A 25,686-nucleotide genomic window follows, 5' to 3' on the forward strand; every position below is an offset into this window, starting at 1 on the left:
GGATGACCACTAAATTATGGCTAATGCAATTATAAGTTATGCGGGATATTTTAGGAGTTTTACAAGGCATGGTATTTTTCTACCATTATGTGTGTTGCTGTTATATAAAAACCTTTTTAGAAGTACCGAGGTTTATATAAGACTGTAAAATGATTTGTAAAATATATTTAATTAAAACTGGCTTTTATTAGCTATGAGAATCCTTTATCGTGATATTGATAAGATGTATTCCGATATAAAAATTCTTAACTAATATCAGTATGTTTTAATGGTTTAATATTTGTTTCTTCCACTGAAGAATATGAAAAGATTTGAGTACTTGTCAGTGACTCTTCGTGTCGTTTCATCTTTTTAGTCGTCACTGATTAATTCATTCACAACTTGACTATATTACAAAACAGTTTTTTGTCAAATAACATGGGGCTTCGGTGGCCGTGTGGTCTAATAGACTTCATTTGTAGTGATCACTAGCACGTCAACACTGAGGTTGTGAGTTCAAACCCAGCTCGTGGCAAGGTGCAACGTGCATGGATTGCCAGTTTTCCTACCGAAGGTCAGTGGCTCTCTTATTCTACTCCGGATGCATCTACACAAAAAAAAGTGTGTTTCAAATGGCGTTAAACACCAACAATCAATCAATCTATTTGCATTGAATCGAATTTGAATAAAGTTTCATTTAGATTTCTGTATGTCTCATAAAATATAAAATAACATGCAACGGTACTTTATTATTTACGTTTAATGTCATTGTCACATGAACAAGGTTGTATATTTTTCAAAAACACGGCGATTAATTTGATGGACTTTAAACGACATAGATTTCATAGTACAATAACCTTTGTCAACCTGTTGCATTCATTTCTCAAAATTCGTGTGCAAATAATAAGATTATGATTGATCATCTTCACCTTTAAATTGTATCTGGATGTACTATCAATTACAGTTATTAAATATGGTGCACAATTTTACACAAGTAAAAAGAATTCTGAAACAGGACGTGGATTTAATTTATCTAACTACTGCGTGTTGGGTGCAAATTAACTATTTAAATAAATAAATAATAGATAAATTAGTTTTACGTGTCATTATTGAAAGGAAATTGTTGAAAAAATCATTTTATAAATATAGATTCTATCAGTGCATCCAATAGCAGTTCCTCATTTGAACTTTTTGAAAGCCCCAGACTTGCTAAATATTTAAAATATTGAATGATTGTAGAAATATATTATTCTGCGATACAATACAAAACTTCGGTCGGACGGACGGCACAGACCAGAAAACATAATGCCCTCTACTATCGTAGGCGTGGCATAATCAAACAATTTTGACATTTTTTTATTATTTATTTCAAAACTGAATAAAAGGGACATTCCAAACAAAACCAAAATTCTACGAAAGCATTTTGTTGTCTTTAAGATGAAAATCCTTTTTGGTTCTGGGTGCTCTGTAACGCGAATTTTGACAAAACTATATAAAAAATTCCAATATTTCAATAAACTGTCTTCAATGGCGATATCTACGTTGAACTATTTATTTTATATTATATTATGGGTGTTATTGAAAGTATTGGAAAGTTATCAAAGTATATTATTTAAACTGTTTAATAATAAACCCCAGTAGGTTTCATTTAGTCATCGATATCATATCAGTGACCATGTGAATGAAACAAATACATGACCATACATTGGGAATACATGACCATACAGTGGGAATACATGACCATACATTGGGAAATGTTGAATCACATGCGATGCAGTGATAGACTGTGTTTCTGTAGTAATGATTTTAATATATAGGCAAACATTCATATTTTCTGTTACTCTGTAGTAAATCGAATTCTTTCTGCGTAACGTACGTCCTTTTCGTGTCGTCACAACTACCAAACATGAGTACTGCAAAGAAAGGTTACATCCATAATGGATTATTGGATCATAACCAATAACAATTTAAAAAAGAGCTTAAGATAAAGGGAACCAAAGTATTTTTTAATCTAATATCAAACAATTGCTTTGATGCAGGAACAAAAAAGTTGAATGCAGTCGTCTTGCGGTTTTTCCTGGAATAGTTCTCAAACACTTGATATAACGATTGATCAATATATGGAACACGGCAATCTGCACGTATTTCTGGGGTAGACTTTTAAGGGGGAGCTTATAAGTACTCTTGTCCAGGTATTGCTATACTTTGGTAATAAATTATGTAATACCACAATAGATGGAACTCTGTAATCTGCACGTATTTCTGGTGTAGACTTTTATTGAGGAACTAATAAGTACTCTTGTCCAGTTATTGCCATACTTTTGGTACTAAGCTATGTCAATACCACAATAAATGGAACACTGCAATTTGCACGTATTTCTGGTGTAGACTTTTATTGAGGAACTTATAAGTACTCTTGTCCTGGTTTTGCTGTACTTTTGGTACTTTTCGGTTATATCTATTCTTCAACACTTGTATAAAGTTTTGGGTTTTTAACCATCTTGACCTTGGTCATTACTGAAGAGATATTACTAGTAATTGTCGACATGTGTATCGGGTGTAGTTTAATTGGTACCTTTAATACTATTGAAGTACTTATGTATATTTCACAACGATAATTCATTGTTCATACACATCGCAACAAAAAATAAATTATTGTTAAGGAAATTTGCCATAACAGGCCGAACTAGTTAGGTTCTTTTGCTTTTCAAACTTTGGGCTTGAGCGTACCGATGATGCTTATTCAGAAATAAGTGTTGAAGACGATGAAGGTAAAGAACTGTTCAGTTTTTAAAAATCATATATGAAAGATTGTTATCGTCTTCTATGGTTCGCTGTCAAATTTAAATCCATTGATATTTATTATCTTTAGGTGCACACATAATTTTTCTTCTTGAAAGGAGTCATTTTTGGAAGGATGGTGTGGAATATTTGTATTTTCAGAAAGTCAGAGTGATGCACGTACGCATTGAAAGAAACATATTTTTTTTTAATATCTGGAACGACATCGGTTCAGACTATACAGAAGTGAGTGATATACTACGATGAAATTTATTAATAACTCAGTCGCAGGTTTCTGCGATACAGGAGATACAATACATATAAGCACATAATGCAATGCCATGGCTAATAGATAGGAAGACAATAAATTATAAATATAAATAGTATACAACACAAACAAACAACAACAAGAATGTGTCCATAGTACACGGATGCCCCACTCGCACTATCATTTTCTATGTTCAGTGGACCATGAAATTGGGGTCAAAACTCTAATTTGGCATTAAAATTAGAAAGATCATATCATAGGGAACATGTATACTAAGTTTCAAGTTGATTGGACTTCAACTTCATCAAAAACTACCTTGACCAAAAACTTTAACCTGAAGCGGGACAGATGGACGAACGGACGGACGCACAGACCAGAAAACATAATGCCCCTACTACAATCGTAGGTGGGGCATAAAAAGCAAAAACTCAAGAGATCACCATATAGCTTTAATAATAGACAAGTGTCTATACAGGTGATGATCTAGGATTTTTTAAAGGGAACTGGCGTAAGTGCCGAAAACGGATTATATACAGCCAAACATTTTTGGACGATTTTATGCTAAAAATTTTAACTTTTCTATTAAGGGGCGTACGCCCTCTATACCCCCCTCCGAATCCGCCAAATGAATGCTATTTAGTATTTCAAGTTCAAGTTAACAGATAAAATAAAAGATCTGCCATTACTAAATTTCCTAGGACAAATATTAAGATATAGTTAAGACAGCCACTGACGAGGGAGTAAGAAGTAGTTCAAGCGATGTTTGATCATTATAGTCCGAATAACAAGAATACAAGTACATAAGAACATTGATGACGTTAATGATTTGTATGTATGTTGAATAAAAGAAATTCAAACTTTTAACAATTTTTCTGTAGTAAGTGAATTATGGTGGCATTGATTAAATCGTTTCTTTGAAGTTAGAAATATTTTTTTTTAAAATGTTGTGCGTTCGAAGAGCTTTGCTTGGTTGACCTGCACCAGGAACGCCCAAAACCAAAATTTAAAACAAAATCGAGGGGCTATATGACCAAAGGGATCAGATAAGAACAACCAAAGCTATATAAGTAGTAGGAACATTGTTTTTATTTAATGTATCCAAAACTGTTAACGATAATTTTAGGAATGTGTGGTAACAATCATATTAGTGGCAAAGACCGACGATTGGACTAGTGAAACCCTCGGGGATTTATAGCACGGTCAACCAGCAGCGGTATCGACTTGTAAAAACAAATTATTACGAACACATTTTGCTCTCTTACAACAATAAAAATTCCTTCATCTGTCATATATGTAATAAAAGAACTCTCTTCTGTAGGAGAATATAAAATAAAACGTTCAGTTATATCAAATTATGGATGTCTCAATACTGTTAGTTCACAAATTTTTTAGATATTTTTTAAAATATTGCAAAAAATTGCGACTGAGTTTGTCCGCAAGAAAAATATTCGCATTTTAGATTTTAATAGCATTACTTGCATGCAGCATTTACTGAAATCGCAATAATTAATCTCACGTGCATTTCAGTCCATTCTTTAAAAAATCGCAAACATCGATGCATGCACAAAATTCTGAATTTACAGAATACAAGTTTACCGCAGTTTTTAAGATTACATTTTTATGTTTCGTTTAGTGTAAACAATATTTTGTTGTGAAAATAATATCATACACATTATAAATATGACCGTTTTATTAGGATTGGAATACAAGCGAATTTTCACTTTTACAAATTTCGTTTAAAGTACTGTACACGTATATCTCAAGAAATGTCCTTGATGGTTATACTTGATTCAACATTTTTTAAAAATTTAACTGTTTATAAATCATGTTTTTTTGTAGGTCAATGTCGGATTACTTTAACCAAGACGAAAATAGACGGAAGTCGGAAGAGAGAACCGGTACAATTTCCTCTAACGAGAAAAAGATGTATGTTTCGTGTATTTGATAGAATTTAAATATTCTCACGGCAACAAATATGAACACATCCCTTTAAAATATATCACGGTAGAAAATATGAACACATCCTTTTAAAATATATCACGGTAGAAAAAAGAACACATCCTTATTAAAATGCTCACAGTGGCAAATAAAAACATTTTCACGATTGCAAATATGAACAAATCCTTATAAAAATTCTCACAGTAGCAAATATGAACACATCCGTATGAAATTATCACGGTAGCAAATATGAACACATCCTTATAAAAATTCTCACGGTTGCTAATATGAACAAATCTTTACAAGTATGAAAATTCTCGCGGTAGATAATATAAACAAATCCTAACTTATAAAAAATCCCACGGTAGCTTAAATGAACACAGCCTTACTTATAAAAAATCCCACGGTAGCTTAAATGAACACAGCCTTACTTATAAAAAATCCCACGGTAGCTTAAATGAACACAGCCTTACTTATAAAAATTTGCACTGACGTGTAGCAAATATGAACAAATCCTTCTAAAAATTCTCACGGTTGCAAATATCAACAAATCCGTTTAAAAATTCTCACGGTAGCAAATATGATCGCATCCTTACAAAAATTATTACGGTAGTAAAATAAGCATTTTATTCAAATTTGATATTACAACGTTAGTGTAGAATAAAATCAGAATAGCTACTTAGAAAACGAAACCCTATATACTTAAGGTACTTGTGGCAATAAAAGAAACGTGTATTGAATAGTGGGGCATTTTCATACTGTAATAACCACAATAGGTTTTGTGAGAATGTATCACCAATTGGCATTCTTACAATACTACACGTATCTTCCATTTTTGGTAGCAGTGTTAAACATCCATGAAACCTCAAAAAAAATATTTCCAAATTCGTTAAGCAAGGTGGATTTGAACGGTTGACAGTTGTTTGTGTTCATATTTCCAGGTCTTGTATGCATTGTTTTCCATAATATTTTCCTTTAACGTTTCTGGAGATGAAACACTGAAACACGTTCCATGCTCATTTTAACCTTGCTAGGTATTATATATATCATTGTCTTTTCATTGAATGTAAATTAACTAATGCCTACACTGTTGAAATATGCATAAATCAAGACGTGACAGAATATTTTCCATTTTAATGAGACACTATTGTCATCATTCAGGTCGATGAGTACAAGTACGTAAGATCAGGGGCGTGCATCCCAAAAAATAAAGAAAAATGTATTTTTTTTGCAATAAACCTTCGAATTTGTTTTCTTCTCGCTCCAACCGGCGACATTACTAGAGTCCCGCCCCCTTACCACAAATCCTGAATCAGCCCCAGGGGATTTAAAATAATTTCACTGTCGGCCGCGGTAACGATAACATTGAAATATTAAGATCATCCGAAAAATAAATTTTATCATTTAACATTTTTTGATAAAATTTCTTTTAACGAATTACATAATGAATTTCATAAAAGGATAAAAGTATAAAACGCTTAAGAAGCGCTTTACCAGATGAACCTTCTAAAGGATAGCTCAAACAAATCTATTTCAAAGCCAACGATGTATAAATACTTACATATATAAGTAGGGCACACGTGCCAAAAATATCTGTCCTATTTAGAGAACAGTTTTGTTTACATACCGAAAACTACAACGTCATACTTTTTGTTTTGTTTTGTTTTAATATTTTCTTGAAATCAACTGATCTCCGAGCACAAATAATCTTAAATTAGAATAGGGGGAGGATTGAGTGGTCAAAAACATGTTTAACTCCGCCACATTCTTTGTGTGCCTGTCCCAAGTCGACCAGGAGCCTTTTATTCAGTGGTTGTCGATGGTTGCTGTCTGTTATATTTGTTTTTCGTTTATTGTTTTGTCATAAATCAGACCGTTGTTTTTTTCGTTTTAATAGTTTCATATTTGCCATGTCGACTCCCCTTTAAGCGCTTATGGGTTATGCTCATTGTTGAGGTTCGTACGATTGCCTGTAATTGCTTAAATACACGTTGTTTGTACTCGTTTTGATAATTGTCTCATTGGCAATCATTTTTAAATTAAATATACTTTTAATCAAGACTTTTGCGTGTTTCGTGGTGAAAATTCTGAAAAACATATTGTTTACGCTAATACAAATATAACATGGACTTGTTTGTTTGTTTTCTATATGTATGTAAAATTACACATGAAGTGTTTACCCCTGAAAACTTAAGTTCATCGATAGCCCTTATTTGTTTACCAGCGATTTATTTACAATGTCAAATGAGTCACAACAAAACTATTTAAATCATAACCTTTTGAACTACAACTGTTTTGTTTTTTTTCTTAGTAAAGAAGTAGGATATAATTGAAGATATATTTAAGATATAAATATTTAGTACGATCAAGGCTATGGCTCGATTGATTGATTGGTGATTGCTTTACGCCGCATCAGCACAAAAAGGCTATATCGTGGCGAGAGATATTTTAAATATTATAACAAGACGTTTTATTAAAAATCAGACAAAAAGTCTTTCAATTTACTAAAACTTTAGTTTAAAGCGAAATTGATTATGTACAAATAAAATTTCATCAATAGGATAACATGATAAAAACTTAAAATCATTTTAAACTAATACAACAAATTCAAATTTTGGAATATATTCCAATTTCTTTTAAAAATGAAACAATTATTTCAACCGGAATATTATTAAATAAATTATACTTATTATTTACAATAAAATGGTTTTTTTCCTGAATTCGGAAAAGTCTATACATTCAATTAAAATATGTTTAATTGTATACTTGCAATCGCAAGGTATACATTCTGGTTGAATTCCATTTTTTAAAAGATATTCGTGTGTTATTCTAGCATGACCAATACGGCATCTAGAAATAATACACTGATCTTTCCTGCTAATCAATTTGTTTAAAGGTTTGCATAAAGTTGGTTTAATTTCATGCAATTTATTGTCATTTCTTTTACTCCATTCTTCCATATATTTAAAACATATTCTCTTATATTAGATTTAAAATCAGTGTATGCTTTTTCACATTTAGATATTGGGTCGTTCAGGGTATTCTCTGCTTCCTGATCTACAACAATGTTTCCGTGAATGCCGGTATGACTTGGCACCCATAAAAATATAATTTCTTTATTGAGAATTTTCAAATTTCTCATTACGTAAAGGATATTTAGAATTAACGGGTTTTTAATTTTGGTATTTTGTATTGCTTGAAGACATGCTAGCGAATCAGAACATATAATAAACTTTGATTTGTCAGAAGTAGCAATATACTGTAAGGCCAGAATTATCGCATTAGCTTCTGCAGTAAAGATGGAATGCAGCAGAAGGTAAGCGGAGAGTTGCAGCTCTGTCACCAAAGACAGCAGCAGACGACACTCTGTCTCCATCCTTCGACCCGTCAGTATAAACTCTTGAAAAATCAGGTGTGTTGGATTTTATTTCAGCATAATGTTGCTGAATTAAAAGAGGATGTGTTTCAGTCTTTTTGTATTTACGGAGATCAAATAACATTTTTGGTTTTTGAAGTTTCCAAGGGGGACATTTACAAGTTTTAACTGGAGCAACAGATTTCAAATCAAAGGTATTTAAATGTGGTTTTAAACGAATTCCTAATGGAGGAATTTTATTTTCATGCTTTTCAAAAATATCTTCATAAATGGGATTGAAAACACAGTTATAGGCAAGGTTGTCCTAAATGCATTTAGCCTGACAGCATACTGAAGACCAAGCTTCAAACGTCTATGAGAGAGCGAAGGCTCGTCGGCCTCTACATATAAACTTTCAACTTGCGAGGTTTTAAAGGCACCAAGACACAGACGAAGACTTTGGTTATGCACAGCATCGAGAATTTCTATGTATGACTTCCTTGCGGAGCCATGCACTATGGATCCATAATCTAGTTTAGACCGAACAAGTGACCTTAGTCTATATAAATTTAATAAAATGTTGCGATCAGCACCCCGGTCAGTGCTAGCCACAACTTTTAAAATATCCAAAGCTTTTAGACACTTTGATTTTAAGATTTTGATATGGGGAAGAAAAGTTAACTTTCTATCAAAAATTAAACCATGAAATTTGGTTTCATCAACCATTTTAACTGGTTTCCGTATAAATAAAGTTCAGGATCAAAATATAATTTCCGTTTGTTGCAGAAATGCATCCCGACGGTTTTTGAAGCAGAAAATTTAAAACCATTTTCAGAAGCCCATTTTTCAATTCTACCAAGACATAATTGTAATTGACGTTCAATATTACTCATATTTTGACCTCTGTAACAGATTAAGAAATCATTAACGTACAAAGAACCTTCCATATTGCTTTTTAAAACTTCAAAAAGACTGTTTAAAATTGGAAGGCTATGGCTCGAAGAATCTCGCTTAAACCTGTGTATGAGTCAACAATACGAATAGAATAAGATGAGAGTTAAACGTCAATGAAACAGAAACCGGACGACAAAAGTTATAAAATACACAAATCTTACATATGAATTTCAGTTAAAAAGGAGTTTTATAAAGCACGATACCAGCATTAATACGGTTATTTTCATAATAAGAGGGCTACCCCCAGAAACTATTATGATACAGATTTCTTGAATTTCCAGAAAGAAATTTAAATGTTAATCATTAACCATTTTACTTGAAAACTACCGTGTTTTTTGTTTTTGTTTTTTTTTATCGAAAGAGACATTGGGTTCAAAAGTTCACAATATCATAGAGTTGTGTAGGAAACTCATTACTTGGCAAATACAACACAAACTTATCTGAAGAATTGAAATATTTTTGGAAAAATGTTAAAAATTATCGCTTTCAGGAAACAAATAGAAAAATGTGTTAAACCTGGGTGGTTCGGGAAAAAAAAAGCATTTTTGTTAGCTAACACTAAATCAACACATTTGTGAAGTATCCCTTCTAGCAAAAAAAAAATAGTTCTGTTTCCTGTCTCCCTAATTATTCTAAATGTCCATGCCAACCGTTACACATTTTGGACATTTTTTGTTTAGCACCATGCAAGTCACGACATCTTTGATTTAAGAATCGTTGAATTCCACAACTATCTTTATGTCATTGATTACAGTCTAAAAGTCAGGAACCTGTGATCCAGTGTTTGTCGTTGGTTACTGTCTGTCATATTTGTGTTGTGTTCCTTGTTGTAGTATAAATGTTGTAGTATAAACGAGGCCATTGTTTTCCCTTTTGAAATATAGTTTGTCCTTTGGGTTATGGATACTAATTGTCTCATTGGAATCCTACCAAATCTCCTTATTTTTGTGTGAAAAATATTTTTTAACCTATCTACATACCCTTATTTTTGCCTGGAGACAAGACACAATTATATATGTTTGGCCTCTTGGTACAATCACATTTCTTCGAGTAATTCAGTCATCGCAGTGTATGTTTTTTTTTATTATTATTATTAAACCTTTATAAAATGGACGATGTTTTAAACAAGTATATTTTACATTTAAAAAAATCTTTGTTCTGTATTATTTTATTTTTTGATCTTTTTTTGGCAAATTTTAAAACATGCGATATTTTTCTTCTTCACAAAACAAGTAACATAGATACAAGATGGTGTCGCCCATAAATGCTAATTTCACCGTTTCAGAATGTAATTTGCCTTCCTTTGTAACATTTTAAAAAGCGTACACCAAAATTTTGTGTTTGGTTTACAATATTCTAAACAATGTATGGCTTTTATCAAAGGCGTAACGTTATTTTCATTTTGATGTACATGCAATAGAATTACCGACAATGCTTTAGATTTTGAAAATAAAGTGTCCATCTCATTTTAGAATTGTTCCTACCAAAAGTAATCACTGTTATCGAGCTGATGACTAAAACGTATGTTACTGTCATCCCAATTAGAAGAACCCAAATAAGTTTGAAGGTTTTTTTTTATCTTGATATATTTGTTTTATGCAGTGCTCGTGTAAACGTATATTTGTTCCACCTAACAGAAGTTCCACTGGAAAATTTGTTATAATAAATGCCATAATAAATGTTCCTGTTGGAACAACTATTCTATAATCTTTATTCCGTTATGAACAAATACTGTAATATTTTTTCCAGTGGAAATAATATTACAGAATAATTTTTCCATTTGGAACAAATGAACTTCCATTTCATGACACTTGGTCAAAAACCAGGTCGATTGTAATCAATTCTATGTTGGCATGATACCATTCATCATAGGTTTTTAAGTTTAAAATCGAATCTAACAGGCGGTTACTAAGAACGTCAGAGAACTTGTAATTTCGGTAACTAAAACAATTAAAAATTCATTAACAAGGCGTTAAAGAAACAAAATACAAACAAAAACACAACATACACATTAACTTAAAATAGAGTGAAACCAAATAAAAACCGAATTAATTGAAACTAAATTGAAATTATAAACGGAAGGGTTAGCGTAGGTTGTTACTTTAGCAACAGCGCAAGAGAGCAATAGCAGCAGTCAATATTGAAACGAATAAAAATCCGTAGAAAATTAACATCGACTATCTAACCCGAACACGAGTTGAGTTATGAAATATAAAACATTAAAAGTCTCAAAAAAATGAATGGCTTAAAAACAACAAAAATGATAAAAACAAAGCAAACCTGTGAGCCAAGGCTCCGTATTGAAGGCCGTACTTCGACCTATAATTGTTTACTTTTTATACATTGTGACTTGGATGAAGAGTTGTCTCATTGACACTCATACCACATCTTCTTATTTATATATATATACTGATTAAAAGGTCAGTGTCAGACCACCGCACCGTTCCCATTTGGATAACTCAATAACCCACATGACAGTGAGTGCTTGATACTTACATATCAGAGGCAGACATACTATCTGACCAATCGTATAGCGGATACATATATCTCAATTGACACTTTACTCTCGTTCATAATCCTACCATACAAAACAGACTTTATTAGCAAAGTTGTGCTCCCTACACAAAACTGCTCCGACAGAGTTCTTAGGACAAACGACTAAAATCGACAAAACATTAGTTTCACGGTCTCATCACGAATTGTTTGACCGATACGAAATGGCTGTGTCCTTTTCCTGATATTGACAGTTTGACAGAGTGTGGATTCGCATGGCGGGAAATGTATAACATTGCGCACGATGTTGGTACGAATTCCATTATGCTAAATATTATCATAAAAATAAATACGTAGACTGGTCAGTTCGATAAAAATATAGTGATGTTTGGTTGAATTGATTACAATAGACTTGAAAATAAAGGAAAAAAAACTGAAATTTGAAATAGCAAAAATCGTAACACTTAATTATCCCATTTTTACTCAAAAACGTAATGTCCAACGTTACATTGTGTGTGCAAAAGATCGGAGTTCCACGTCTTTCATATCGTATTTTTTCTCTGATCATCGTAAAACTTCACAAGAGTATTGCTAAAAGTTATAGTTATTTGCGTGTTAAAGCAAAATCAATATCATCAAATATAAGCTTGAACGCTTAAAACATTCTTTGAAATCGTCAAAATCGCCTTATTATATAAAAGAAACGTCATGTAACGCTCAGTAGTATTAACATCCTGCGCAACGTCTATGCATTGAAGAAGATGCTTACCCTGTAGACGCATCTGGTCTCGCTCCTTTTGGAGTTCGTGCGTTTCTCTCAGTTTTTGTTTGTTACCTTGATCTGTCTTCTTAATCCATTTATGAGATATATTTGAAAAAGGTAAACTACTGTTGCTTAAATTTATTCTTGAAAGTTTACCACTTCCCCCATCCGCCCCCCCCCTTTTCACCCCAAAAAAGTAATAATGAATAAAAAAGAAAATAAAATAAAATTGAAACATAGAAGAGTGTTACTTTGCTTTCTGTTTTATTTTTGAACAGTTGTTTGTTAATTTCAGTTAGCTAATAAAACAAAATGCAAAATACAAAAAAATAAAAAAAAAATAAAAAAAACCACGCAAACCTTATGTTGTGTAGCAAATTCAAAAATAAACTTTCTTTAGACTCTTAATTCACTATTAGTTCTAAGTGCGGGGGCAGTTGAGTAATTCAAATGTCACACAGTAAATAATTTATTGTAACTTTTTTTTCTTCGAATTAACTATCGAGAATGTAATATTAAAACCATATGAATTGTATAGAAGTTTAAATATTTACTTTCAATTACAGTTTCACTATGTATTTAAGGGTATAGAGTGCTTCTTTTTGTAGTTATATTTAGGTGTCAAAGCGTTAACCACAGTACACATGTTATTTGAACCGGGAAAGCACTTCTATATTTTTCCAATTGTTTCATTATGTAATCGATAATCTTATCTGACTAAAAAATGAATAAAAGATTTCGATGTCGTCATATATAAATATAAAAAAAATCTTATAAATTTTATTATAAAAGTTTTGTTCCACACGAGGAAATTTGAAGAATACGATATGTCTAAGCCAGTTGTGCTTGGTACCATTTAAAAAGTAAAACATTAGTTCTTTGTATTTGATTATAAATATTGACAATATTTTTTTTTAGTTTTTAATATTTACAGCTGCAATTCTAGTGTATTAAATCGTTTTATTAACACATTAACAATTAATGAATTATTATTTCTTGTCTTTTATACTTTGATCGCACCCTCAGAGATCGCACTATGGCAATCGAACACTATTCACAATTTTAACACAATGTGTGACCTTGCTACATGGAAGTCATTTAGAAGCACAGCGACAGACAGATATCAAATTTTAATACGATTGATTGATTAATTGATTGATGTTTGCTTAACGTCCAGTGACAAATATTTCATGCATGTTCAGACGAGAACAAATCAACAATAAATAAAATAGGTATGTCCTGTAATAGAGGCTTTCCGGGATGAAGATCGGGGAAATTTAGACTGCCACTTGATAATGAGGGAATGGGATAGAAATTAAGCCTTGCAACAGGCCACCTACGCCCCCACCAAAGGGGTTGGTGCAAGGGTTCGTAACTTGCAGAGAGTTTGGCACTCTCTCTACACGAGGCATCGGATTTAACGCCCCCATTCTGACTGGACGTGGCTATGTACTTATACATCCCGCACAGCCAAACGGAATCCCCACAAGGGTTTTACTGCCGGTCGGAAGAAGGCCAAAGTGACCATGTTTTTATTCCCCAGTCAACCTTGAGTTAATTTAAATACGAAATTATCTCAAAGAAGTAATGCTATAAGATTAAAGAGCTGTAGTATGTTTGCCAATGAGACAATTATCCGACGGAGACCAAAGGACGAGGATGTTAACAACTACATAGGTCACACGATGTTATACTATTTTATCACTTTTAAAAAAAAGGCAGAAGATAACAAAGGGAGAATAGAAAATCACAAGTCGAAAAAAAACCCCAGAAAATCATAGCAAAAAACTGAAAAACGATGAAATGACAAACAATAGTCTACAAAACACTACATGATGGAATAAAGACTGAGCAACATGAACCTTACCTTAAACCCGAGGTTATTGCAGGTGCCCCGGAAAGGTTAACAGGTCTTGGTCCACATGTACTTGAATTTTTCTTTTCTATTTACTTTGGCTATTGAACAAAATTAAGCTGATGCTATACACACTCTATTACCTTGCTGCATGTAAATCATTGAGAAATAAAGTGACAGATATCGCAGTATGGATTAGCAAGATTTCATTTACAACAGGAGAAAGTGTTTTGCTATTTTACCAGTGATCATTAACTTTCAAGTTTAATCGGTTGATTTTCAATATTTGGTCCTGATGATACCCGTGTATTCATTAAGCCAATTCTGGCGGTTTTTGCCATTTTCTAACATTCTTCTGATATAAGAGACTTTTTTTCGCACCGATTTATATTCGAAAGTTGCTTACATACATCGCTCTAAAAATAAGGTGCTTTGTGTTTCCGATGTCAATTCATTTGAATGAGAAAGACACTGGATAAAAAGTCCTCTGAGAACTAAATTAATAAGCAGACAGACATAGAAAAATTAAATATGAGAATCAATGCCAAATAATACAGGTATTTTTTTCCCTTTGTTTATTTATCTCATTTTTGCAAGTTGTCCAATTCAATTAGCGGATAACTGTAAAAAGACATATTTTTGGCGCAAAGTTTCACAAGTAAAAATAGTACTCAATGTCACTGTTATCTGCTATAATACTTTCAAACACTAGATTCTTTTATTTCTTTATTTAGGTCAGTCACATGTCAGAGCTTTACTTGGAAATAGGGGTTAAATATAAAATAAACGGACACATGTACTAATATGTTATATCGAATTAAATGTTATATATCAGTTTACGGAAAAGGCTTTAATATTTTTAGTTGTGTTTTTAGAGGAAATTAATATGAACACGTGTACTTGTTTTTGAAAAATGTGCTTATAAGGTGCCGAATAAAATGATGATTGCTAGAAAACTGCTAATTTCTAACTAACCGATTGAAAAATCTCAAGCTTTGTATAAATATGTGTAAATATGTGAATCAAAATGTTAAACAATCAACAATGAAGCCTCCTCAGCATTACGATTTGTGGCGAAAATTGAAATTAGCAAAATGCAACCAGTAAAATATAATCTGATCTGAATCATTACATTCATTGTACTACTGTAAATTCAGAAATTATTTCGTGCATTTATTATTGCGATTGTTGACCGATGTATACAATGCGATATTAATTATTGCGATTGTTGACCGATGTATACAATGCGATATTAATTATTGCGATTGTTGACCGATGTATACAATGCGATATTAATTATTGCGGCTTCAGGAAATGCTGCATACAAATAATGCTATCAAAATTTAAAAAACGAGTTTTTATTTTTCCAATCACATATCTCGTCACAATTTTCGCAAAAAAATTGCAAACATTTTTAAAATTTCTAAATCTGCCTGTACTGCTAAAATTTACCCACCTGAAATATGGCTTAATGAATCAGTGATCTGTGTAATCTAGACTTCGGTTTAAACATTGTCCAAGAAAGTCTTGAAACCAAAAATTGTCACAAATGAGACCCTCACAATGAAGATAATACATAAGATAAACGAATCTTATAAGAATAATAATAATAAAAAAAAATAAGATAAAATAAAACCGGTCTCCTGTACGTAGTTATTCAAAAACTTTGTCATTTAATTAGCAATGCTTTAGGTAGATGTTTCACTTAATCTTTTAGGAGAGGGAAAACCTTGCTTTTTAACATAAGTTAAAACTGTTTAGCAGAAAGAATGTCACACAGCAAAAAGAAAAACCAAGAAATGTCGACTTGAAGTATTAGACGTGAAATAATCAAAGTACTGAAGTACTGAACATCGGATGACCGCAAGTTATTGTGGATGTCACAAGCACTTGTCTCAGAAAAAAAATCACATCTTTATACCTGAAAGTGAGGTTAATGTACAGATGTATTTTTTTTCTGAGACAAATAAATAAATGAAAGGGAATTCAACATCATCGTAATAACTATTATATATATAATATATATATATATATATATATATATATATATATATATATATATATATATATATATATATGTATTGTAGTGATGCAAATCAATATACTCTGGTTTATATTAATATTAATATTTGTATATTACAGTTACATGTATATATAATTTTCATCCATTTGTATATCATTCTATTCTACTAATTATTAATAGTGTAGTGCAAGTGCATGGTGGACACTCTTCTATAATAATTCGATTTTTCTTATAGATTAGATTTGAGTAGGCATTCATATTTTCCCGCAAACGAGAGAGCAAGGACCAATAACTCTGCATGTATCTGTATATAATCTTCGCCTCCTTTATAGGAGATTGCAATCGTTCTTGAGATATTCTTCCGCATACGTTAACACAATTTTTCTGTACGTCTGCATAGATATTAATAATTTTTACTTAAGTACATATAAAACAGTTTAATATTTTTAAATTATATTCTAACAAAAATATTTGATGAGTATTCATTGAAGAAATGAATATATAGCAAGCGATAAGGAATGTTATCTTGCACTCGATGTTGTCGGCGTATTTATCATGTTTATAGATCGGTTAAAAACCCAAAACTAATTTACATAATGGAAATTTAGGCGATAGCAATACACCGGAATGACCTCACGGTCATCCGCTGTAAAAATCATTCCGTTAGTAGACTGTTTTGTGTTTCCACAATTAATGATTCAGGACTGCTGTAATATATTTTTTCAGGAGTCGCAGCACGATCTTCTGGAAGAGCTGGGACAAGTTGAGCAATATCTTCTGGAAGAACAGAAGCATTAACGGGTCGTAGCACTATCTTCTTGAAGAACAGAGGCATTAACGAATTGTAGCACTGTCTTAGGAAGAACAGTATATACCATAAACGAATAATTTACCCAGTGATGGCCAAAGAAATATATATTTAAGGAGATGTGGAGTATACACGTCAATAAAACATCAACCAAACGACTCAAAAAAAAAACCAAAAATACATGTAGAGGTCAAAGTACAATCCACAACAGAACATATAAAATGAGATGTTCACTTGAACTTACATGGAAATTTTCTAACAATTCGGTGATGAAAATGTAGCTGCAAAGCTATTGGAATCGTTATTAACCTGATTACAGAAATTCCTAATTAAGGCATACTAAGTATTCTTGTTATTTTTATTTCTTGAACCAGCAATTGGTCAGAAAAATCATTCCTTTCTTTCGAAAAATAAACAAGCAGTTCGATATTTTTTAATTGGAATTGAAAATTACATCAGAATGTTAACTTTAACCTCTAGACCTATTCAATGTCATTAATATTCATATATCAAAACAGATCAACATATCAATGAACAGCTGATACAAAGTATAATTCCCGAAAACGTATATGATTTTTAAATATCTTAGGTCAATAAATAAGTTTATTTCAAGGACAAGATTTAATGTTTCTGATCAACATATCAGTTTCTAAAACTTTTCTGGGGTAAACGAACGTAAATTTATCACATAAAAAATATACATGTAGATGAAAAGAGATGTGAAGTATACGTCCATGAAACAGCAATCAAACGACACCGAAAAATCAAAAAGACAACTAGAAGTCAAATTTCTGTTTAGAACAAAACGTGTGTTCAAATAAAATAAAAAAACTAGAAACGGACTTGCGTGGAAACTTTGCTAATAATTCGGGGTGTAAACTAGCTTCTAAACTATTGGAATTGTTATGAACCAAATTACAGAAACTCCTGACAAACAAAGTATTCTTGTTGTCACCAGAAATTGGTCAGAAGAATCATTATTTTCTTTCGAAAAATAAACAAGTAGTTCGGTTACTTTTAAATTGAAAATGAAAATTATATCAGATTGATAACTCAAACCTCTACATATTCAATGTCATTTCAACATTAATATTTATATCCAGCTGATACAAAGTATAATTCCCGAAAACCGATGTTCAATTTTTAAATATCTGAGGTCAATATACTAAGTCTATTTCAAGGGCAAGACTTCAGGTTTCTGATCAACACCAACGTAAATTATCTTTTGAAGATTAGATTTAAATTGTCGTCGGGATTATTCTGTTTCTTTCAATTTAACTTACTAAAAGCCTCAACATCTATAATCAAATATCGACGACCTTGCACTTTTAATCTGTTTTCTGTTCTTTTTGCGTTTGTTTTGATTATACCTAATCCAAGGTCTTCTTTTTCACTGGCCTTCAAACATTTCAAGTATGGATTGCATACCTGAATAATTATTGCATCTTCTACAATTTAAAGAAAAAGAAATATTCAAATGTTGTGATGTAAACAAAAACAACAAGAAAAGTAAAATATTAAAAATCGTGATTTTTTAGTTAAAAGAGAAGATGTTTCGAAATCTGAAGCAAAGAAATTGGTATATAATAATAGTCTTTTTAAAAAGCATGTGTAAAAAATGTATATATATAGAAAATAAATAGTATGGTAGTTTATAAATGGTCGGGAACCCACAAACAAATAATCAGTACGTCGGTCGTAAGTGTTTAATTCGTGAAAAAAAGGAAAAAGGTAATGCCAAAACATGGCACATATTATTGATATTTTCGAAAATAATTTAAATATAATTTTTATCAGTCAATGAAAGAAGCGTTTAAAGTCATCGATATTTTTTGTTCTAATCAACGTTGAAACTGTCTCATTGTTTAATCTTTGATTAGTTTGTTGCAGTTTAGTAAAAACAAATGCAATTATAGTCAAGAAAACATATTTTCCGAAAGTAATTTTGAAATTGTGATGAACAAAGTAAAGCCAGAAAAAAGACCCACGTATCATCGATATTTGCAGAATTATATTTTGAAATTGTCTTCTTTCAGAGTAATAATAGAAGTGATAATACTGTAATGAATTGCTGAGGTAAGCAAAGAAAATGATTTGATAATATTTGTATTTAGTTTTACAAGAAGTATCCTTTAAATGCGAATTTCTCGAAACATAAAATCTGATATCAAATTTTCTAAAAATGAAGCTACAAGTTCTGTTTAATGAAAAAGACGTCATATAAGTTTTGTGAAATTGAAACTATAAGTTTTGTTTAAGGTGAAAAACTTGGTACTAGTTTCCTGAAAATGAAAGAACAAAGAGAATTCAATGATTCATGTAAAAAAAGAACAAAAGAAAACACATGTATGAAAAATGAACAGTAAATCGTCAAGGCGCGAATTCTTTGAACAACCATCACACAAAACACACATCTTTAAATATAAGAATATCATTTCATTTAATTTTGTCCTATACGTATTATATTACAGTTACTAACGATGTAACCATCTTGAAGATTCATCTTGTTTACCAGTACTTAGAAATGATGTAAACATTTGATTTTAATCATTTTTATATATTCAGCCAAATTTAAGACATATTTCTACATAAACATCTGATGTTTGAACATGTATGTCAAAAAAGAAAGTATAAAACACTCAACCATACAAGTCGTATGACGTATTCCTTGTTATTCGTCGTCAGATTTTCGGAAACAAGATAGGAAATAAACAAATGACTATTATATATAAACCTTTTGATGGCTTGTTTACACGAACAGGCTATGGGTGAACAGTTCAAAACTTTCAATATGCAATGCATATTTTTCTTTAATGGATGACCGGATACAACAAAACAGGTCATAATTAACTTCAAACTCTAGATCTCAAGTTCTTATTGACAAATTATATATACCCTTTTAATCGTAGATTTATTATTCCTTTACTATTAGGAATCGCAGTTTACAACTAAATGTATAAAGGCAAAACAAAAAACCCATTGAAGGATATTTTCAGCAATTCCTGCAGATATTTGGACGACATATTCTCTGTATAGACATGCAGTTTACCCTTACTAAATAAAAAGTAAAAAACAAAGAGATCGCCTCCCTGTTAACACACCTTGATTTTCTTTTTTGTGGCAATTGTCAAACAAAAAAATACGACAAACATTTCTTAGCATTTATTCCCTTCTTGAAAATTTATTTCCGATGGATCCTTCTTGCTGATATTCATTTTTCCAATATTTTTTTTTATACACTAATTCTTTGCATTGACCAGTTTAACTCCATCACATGTCTATGTGTCTACCCAAAGACAGAAACGGCGTCGGGGCTGTCTGTAGTTATCATTTAAAGGGCCGTTGTCAACGATCAAGACAGGATATTAAAGTATGTTTTTGTTTTGTTTCAAACATTAATAAAAGCGGAATAATGAAATTATATTTCTCTATGGGAAGCCAGTTTGTTTTAATTTTGTAAATATAGGCTAAAAAATTTGGGTCCGTATATGTACTCAGAATGTTCAGTTATTCAAAAAAATAGAATGTCAAAATTAAAAAGTGTAGCCACCAGGAAAAACCATTTCGCTGACTGATTTGGTCCACAAAAATCATTCTTATTCAGGCTATGTTACATCTTGTACAGGCATCTATTCATTGTTGAAGGTCGTATGTTAACCTCTATGTGTCTTTCTCCTTTTTTGTGTCGTATGGTTTCTGTCCTATTGGCGCATATTCCACATCATCGTTGATTCACATAATCATTCTTTCAAGGATCACCGTACATCGACATGGACACTGCAGAGCCTTTGCAATCTATTTCATTGTTGAATCTATTGATGTGCATTGATCATCGGATAAGAGTAAGTAAGTAAATAAGTAATTTTATTGAAATAAAGTCCAAATATTGAACTATCATCACTGAATTACAAAATGAACATAAAAGGCAAGTGATTACAAAATGGAAAGAAAAAAAAATAGTCAAGTAATTATTTTTCTTCAGTGGATTTTCCTTTTCTAACAAGGTAGATAATATGCCTGCGCAAGAAAGTTGGTGTTTACGTATCACAAGTGGTTCTAAACTTAGATTTTGATCTACATTTATTTACTTTTAAGTCATTATCTACGAAACCATACTAAATATCCCGGTATAAACGGAAAGTTTACAGTCGCTTTCACAAATAACTTGATAGTATATGCCAATGTCAGCATTATTCATAAGAACGAAACACACTATATCTAAATCTGTTCTTATTCTCTTATCGAACTTCTTTAATATGTAAGAAAAGAGTTACCTGCCCTTGGTAAAGGCGGTTTGAAGTTTTTGTGTCCGTGTAAACAAGCATTTCATTGAAGATGAGCGAATATATTAGACACAATTCATACAGATATTAGTGTAAACACAACCCACAATGATTTTGAGTAAGCTAGGCATTACAAATCCTGAGATATTAGATGTAGAAGACCCATTAGATCGAGATTTTGACTCAGATTACGTGCAAAACATAATGGCGCTCAACCCTCTTTTTCCGGTTGAAAATATTGAAAACATTAATCAAAATAAAAAGCATTTAAAGCCTGAGGACGACAGCAATGATACATTACAACAATATGAAACAGACCCCAGTGTTTTCATAGAATAACTTTAGTTGGGTACCGTATCGAACCAAAAGTCGGGAAATCCAATACAAATTCTTTTGTGAGTATCCGGCAAAACCAAAGTATAAAACAGAACAGAGCACTCCTAATAGACAATCCCTTCACAGTTTTGTTTAAAAGATATAACGTGAGGGTACCCAAATTGCATCTTTTTTGACAGTCTTTTTTTACCTTCGTTTATTTGAGAAAAAGACACAAGTTTCTGTTCTATTTTTTAGATGTATATATAAATAAGAAGATATGGCATGAGTGCCAATGAGACAACTCTCCATCCAAGTCACAATGTGTAAAAAGTAAACAATTATAGGTTAAAGTACGGCCTTTAACACGGAGCCGTGTATGCTTATTTAGCCTATATTTCGCCAAATTTGAATTTGAATCCGCACTGTTTCATGGATAAAATGGGTTTGAGCCGACTTCCAAACAATCCAAGATACTGTAATAAGGAGTACCTAAATCACACGCAAGCTTAAATCACATACGTGATTCTGTTATGAGGAAAACCTAAATCGCACACAAACTTAACTTCACATTTGTAATTCTGTAATGAGGAAAACATAAATCGCGCACAAGCTTAACTTCACATCCGTGATTTTGTAATGAGATGTACCTAAATCGCACACAAGCTTAACTTCACATCCGTGATTTTGTAATGAGATGTACCTAAATCGCACACAAGCTTAACTTCACATCCGTGATTCTGTAATGAGGAGTAAAAATCGATGTTTTGTTTTATTTCTCCATGTATAGAACAATTTGACAATAGCCCATGGTTATAAGGATTTTGTAGGATATTGATGCTTATGATATATTTTTTAATTTCTCATTTTTAAAGTCGACTTTTAGTGGACGTCGCATGGGCCTTTCCATACATTCTCCTTTTTTCATTGGAGACGTCCTCTGATGATGTATAAGGAACGTTTTTGTGCATCATTAAAATACTTATCTATGTTTAAAGACATGTATAATGACAATTAAAGAAATAGATTTCTGTCGTTTTTTTGGGGGTTATGAAATGGTTCAAATTGGATACTCGGTTTAATTTGGGTACTGTCGGTGGACAATGTTTTCTCTTACATGTTGAGATGATATTTTTTTTTCAATTTTCTTATTTAACAATTATAGTGAATGTCCTAAACCAGCTACACAAGGAAATTATATTTCAGTATCCTTGTATATTACGTCACCTTTAACCAATACAGTACATATGTTTTTCGGTAAATGGAACAACCCTATGATTGCGGTCATATTTACATTGAGTTCCAGGAAAAACGAGGTCACCGGATATGGTAAGTATAGCGCAATCCATTTGGTTTACACTTATTATAACGTTTTTAACCATTAAAAGTGTAGTAAACATGCACTGGTAATATGTCAAGCAGACAATTTCTTTATTAGTTGGGTGGAATCTTAGTACAAGTTTCATACATTATCAAAAAGCTTACTTAGTATTTCAATTTTCAATGTTAGAAAGAAAGATTCTTGCCCAAGAAATCGCGTCATATGAAAAATCTCTTGGATTTGTTGTGCACATTAAATGTTTCCGTCATCAATTATACACAGGTTATTCACTTTTCTTGGAAAGGTTTCAAGAGTCCTATTTAGCAGGCCCCTGGCGTTACAATTCGATAAATTCTACCCAATCATTTTAGCTGAAAAATGGGTCAGCCTAACAATGCAAAACAAAGCTGTGCAACAGATATGTAATTTGTTTAAATGTTTACATGCCTTATTTATAAATTTATAAAATGTTAGAGCATTTTTTTTTAACTATCACGGTTTTTATATTTCTATTAATTGATATAAAATATGTAAATAGATTTATTACATGATAAAAATTTATATAGAAATAAAATAAATTACAAGAATATAAAAACAATCAACATAAATAAATCAGACTGCATAAAATGATTGATGGATCTTTTTTTATCCCGATGTCCAGTGCATATTCATTATAAGACCAGATTAACCAAAGGGCGAGAATTTTGGACTGACACTGAAAAAAAAAAGATAGGAACAAAAAAAATGTCTTGCAACAAGCCATCTGCGGACAAAAGTAAAAGTTGTAGCAAAAGGATTTTTTTATTTGCAGAGAGCCTGGCTTCCTACACTAAACGCAACGATTTTAAGGTCCACACGGACCTTGTTTCATATCTATATACCACGGTTCAGACAAAGGAACTATACCAAATCAGTCACCATATAGGTTCTACTTACGGACAGGAGACTTCCAAATGACTGTATGTCTATACCACAGTCGTCTCTTACGGCTAAAATAATAAAAATAAACTTGTTCAATTCGAATGCATTGAATTATTATGAATATTCAACTATGAAAATTATTATTTGAAATAATAGAAGTTGTCAAAAATTCATAAGAAAAAAAATGATCTAATATCAACCAGTTTCAAGCAAACCAACGGCCTCCCGAAAAGTGCATAGAGACTGTTTTAAGATGAACACTTAAGAGTTTAATTTATAAGTTGAAGCAATGTTGAGTGTGGCACACTGACATTCCATTCTCATCCTAAAAAGTAAAGGATAAGTTACAAAGAATTGTTGATGACCTCTGTATTAATGTGAAAACTACAATATTTTTTTTATGTTGGTGTTAATTTTGAAGATCATTGACCATATAAATACAAGTTTTTGTTTCACATCGTGAAGACCTTAACACTAACAGTGTTATACCTTTTTACATATGTTATCTTTAAGTTGTGCAAAAAAAAAAGGTAGACTGTCGATTTTTGAGACGTTTTGAATACGTATTTTTCTACTTCTTTTATTATATTGTTATACCACGTATCAAAAATTTTGTCTCAATATTTGCTCTTCATGTTTTAAGCCTTCCGAAAAATTTCTTTATGATGGATTAAGACAAAATCTTCTGAAGTGTTTATCCGGGTTGAAGAACAAATCCAGTGACATATCCGTACATTTAGTCTCTCTATTTCAATGTTACATACATAGTATTCAAACCACGGCGCCAATAAATGTTATTGGATATCCTGCATAAAAAATGTATGCTTTAACATAAAATAAGGTCAAATTGCTGAAAGACCCCCGCCCCCCTTTTGCCAAATTGATTGAGATCTATCATTTTGCATTAACCATAATATCCAGGTGTAAATTAACAAAATTAACAATATAACGCCCTCATGGTTGTATCTAATCTGGGACCAATAAACAAATTCATGTATTAGTCCCAGATCGAATACAAACATTTATTTCATGTGAAGATCTTTTACTTTAATTTTTATTTGTCTTACATGTATATTTAGTCACAATCCTATTGTTTGAATTTAATACTAATTAATACTTTTTTTTTACTTTCCCTCAGTTTCTATCATATACGCCGTAGATCTCTTTCACATTTAATACTTCCAAGTAAAACCATAGTTAAATTAACGATGAAAGGAAGTATCAGAATTCTTTAGTATTCATATACTGTAGAATTATTGGATTATATATATACATACATGCGAATCCGATTACTGTTACCATAAACCGCCGTTAAATTATTGGAAAAAGTAGAGGATTTACTCATCATTGAATTTAATACAACTTCATTCATTGTATGCAAAAATGAATATCATTTTACGACGAATTACAATGATTTGTGTGAAACCACACTTAATAATGCATCTATTTGTTAACTTCACCTGTGTTATATACATAATTCAGCGAATTGTTTACAAATAAAGGTCACGTGTGTTAATCTTTTACTTTCACTTCAGCAATTTTATATCGTGTAAACAAATTCTTACAAAGTACTAAATATTGAAACAATGGGCATAACAATTATATCAGTAATTTCATCAATTAATTACC

General features: G+C 31.6%; 3 long non-coding RNA genes across 6 annotated transcripts in view; 2 read left to right on the forward strand and 1 right to left on the reverse strand.

Annotated features, from left to right (window-relative positions):
- The window catches only part of LOC127709980 (uncharacterized), a 106,012-nt gene extending 87,505 nt beyond the window's left edge, over window positions 1-18,507 (forward strand). For 2 of the 4 annotated variants that reach the window (XR_007985881.1, XR_007985882.1), the window contains exons 6-7: window positions 4,868-4,954; window positions 17,136-18,507. This is a non-coding gene — a long non-coding RNA (uncharacterized LOC127709980). Of the gene's footprint in view, window positions 1-4,867; window positions 7,603-17,135 lie in introns of those variants that run through there. The other 2 variants (XR_007985880.1, XR_007985883.1) reach the window with 1 other exon arrangement.
- On the reverse strand, window positions 1-25,670 carry LOC127709978 (uncharacterized). The gene is made up of 4 exons (XR_007985878.1): window positions 25,335-25,670; window positions 24,073-24,125; window positions 18,501-18,665; window positions 1-1,892 (listed from the first exon to the last, which is right to left on the reverse strand). It is a non-coding gene; the product is annotated as an uncharacterized LOC127709978 (long non-coding RNA).
- Window positions 18,672-25,686, forward strand: part of LOC127709979 (uncharacterized) — a 13,935-nt gene continuing 6,920 nt past the window's right edge. The window contains exons 1-2 of the long non-coding RNA XR_007985879.1: window positions 18,672-19,293; window positions 20,971-23,144. This is a non-coding gene — a long non-coding RNA (uncharacterized LOC127709979). The remainder of the gene's footprint in view (window positions 19,294-20,970; window positions 23,145-25,686) is intronic.

Source organism: Mytilus californianus, unplaced genomic scaffold (genome assembly GCF_021869535.1).
Source record: "Mytilus californianus isolate M0D057914Y unplaced genomic scaffold, xbMytCali1.0.p SCAF_7, whole genome shotgun sequence".
Classification (NCBI taxonomy): Eukaryota; Metazoa; Mollusca; class Bivalvia; order Mytilida; family Mytilidae; genus Mytilus; species Mytilus californianus.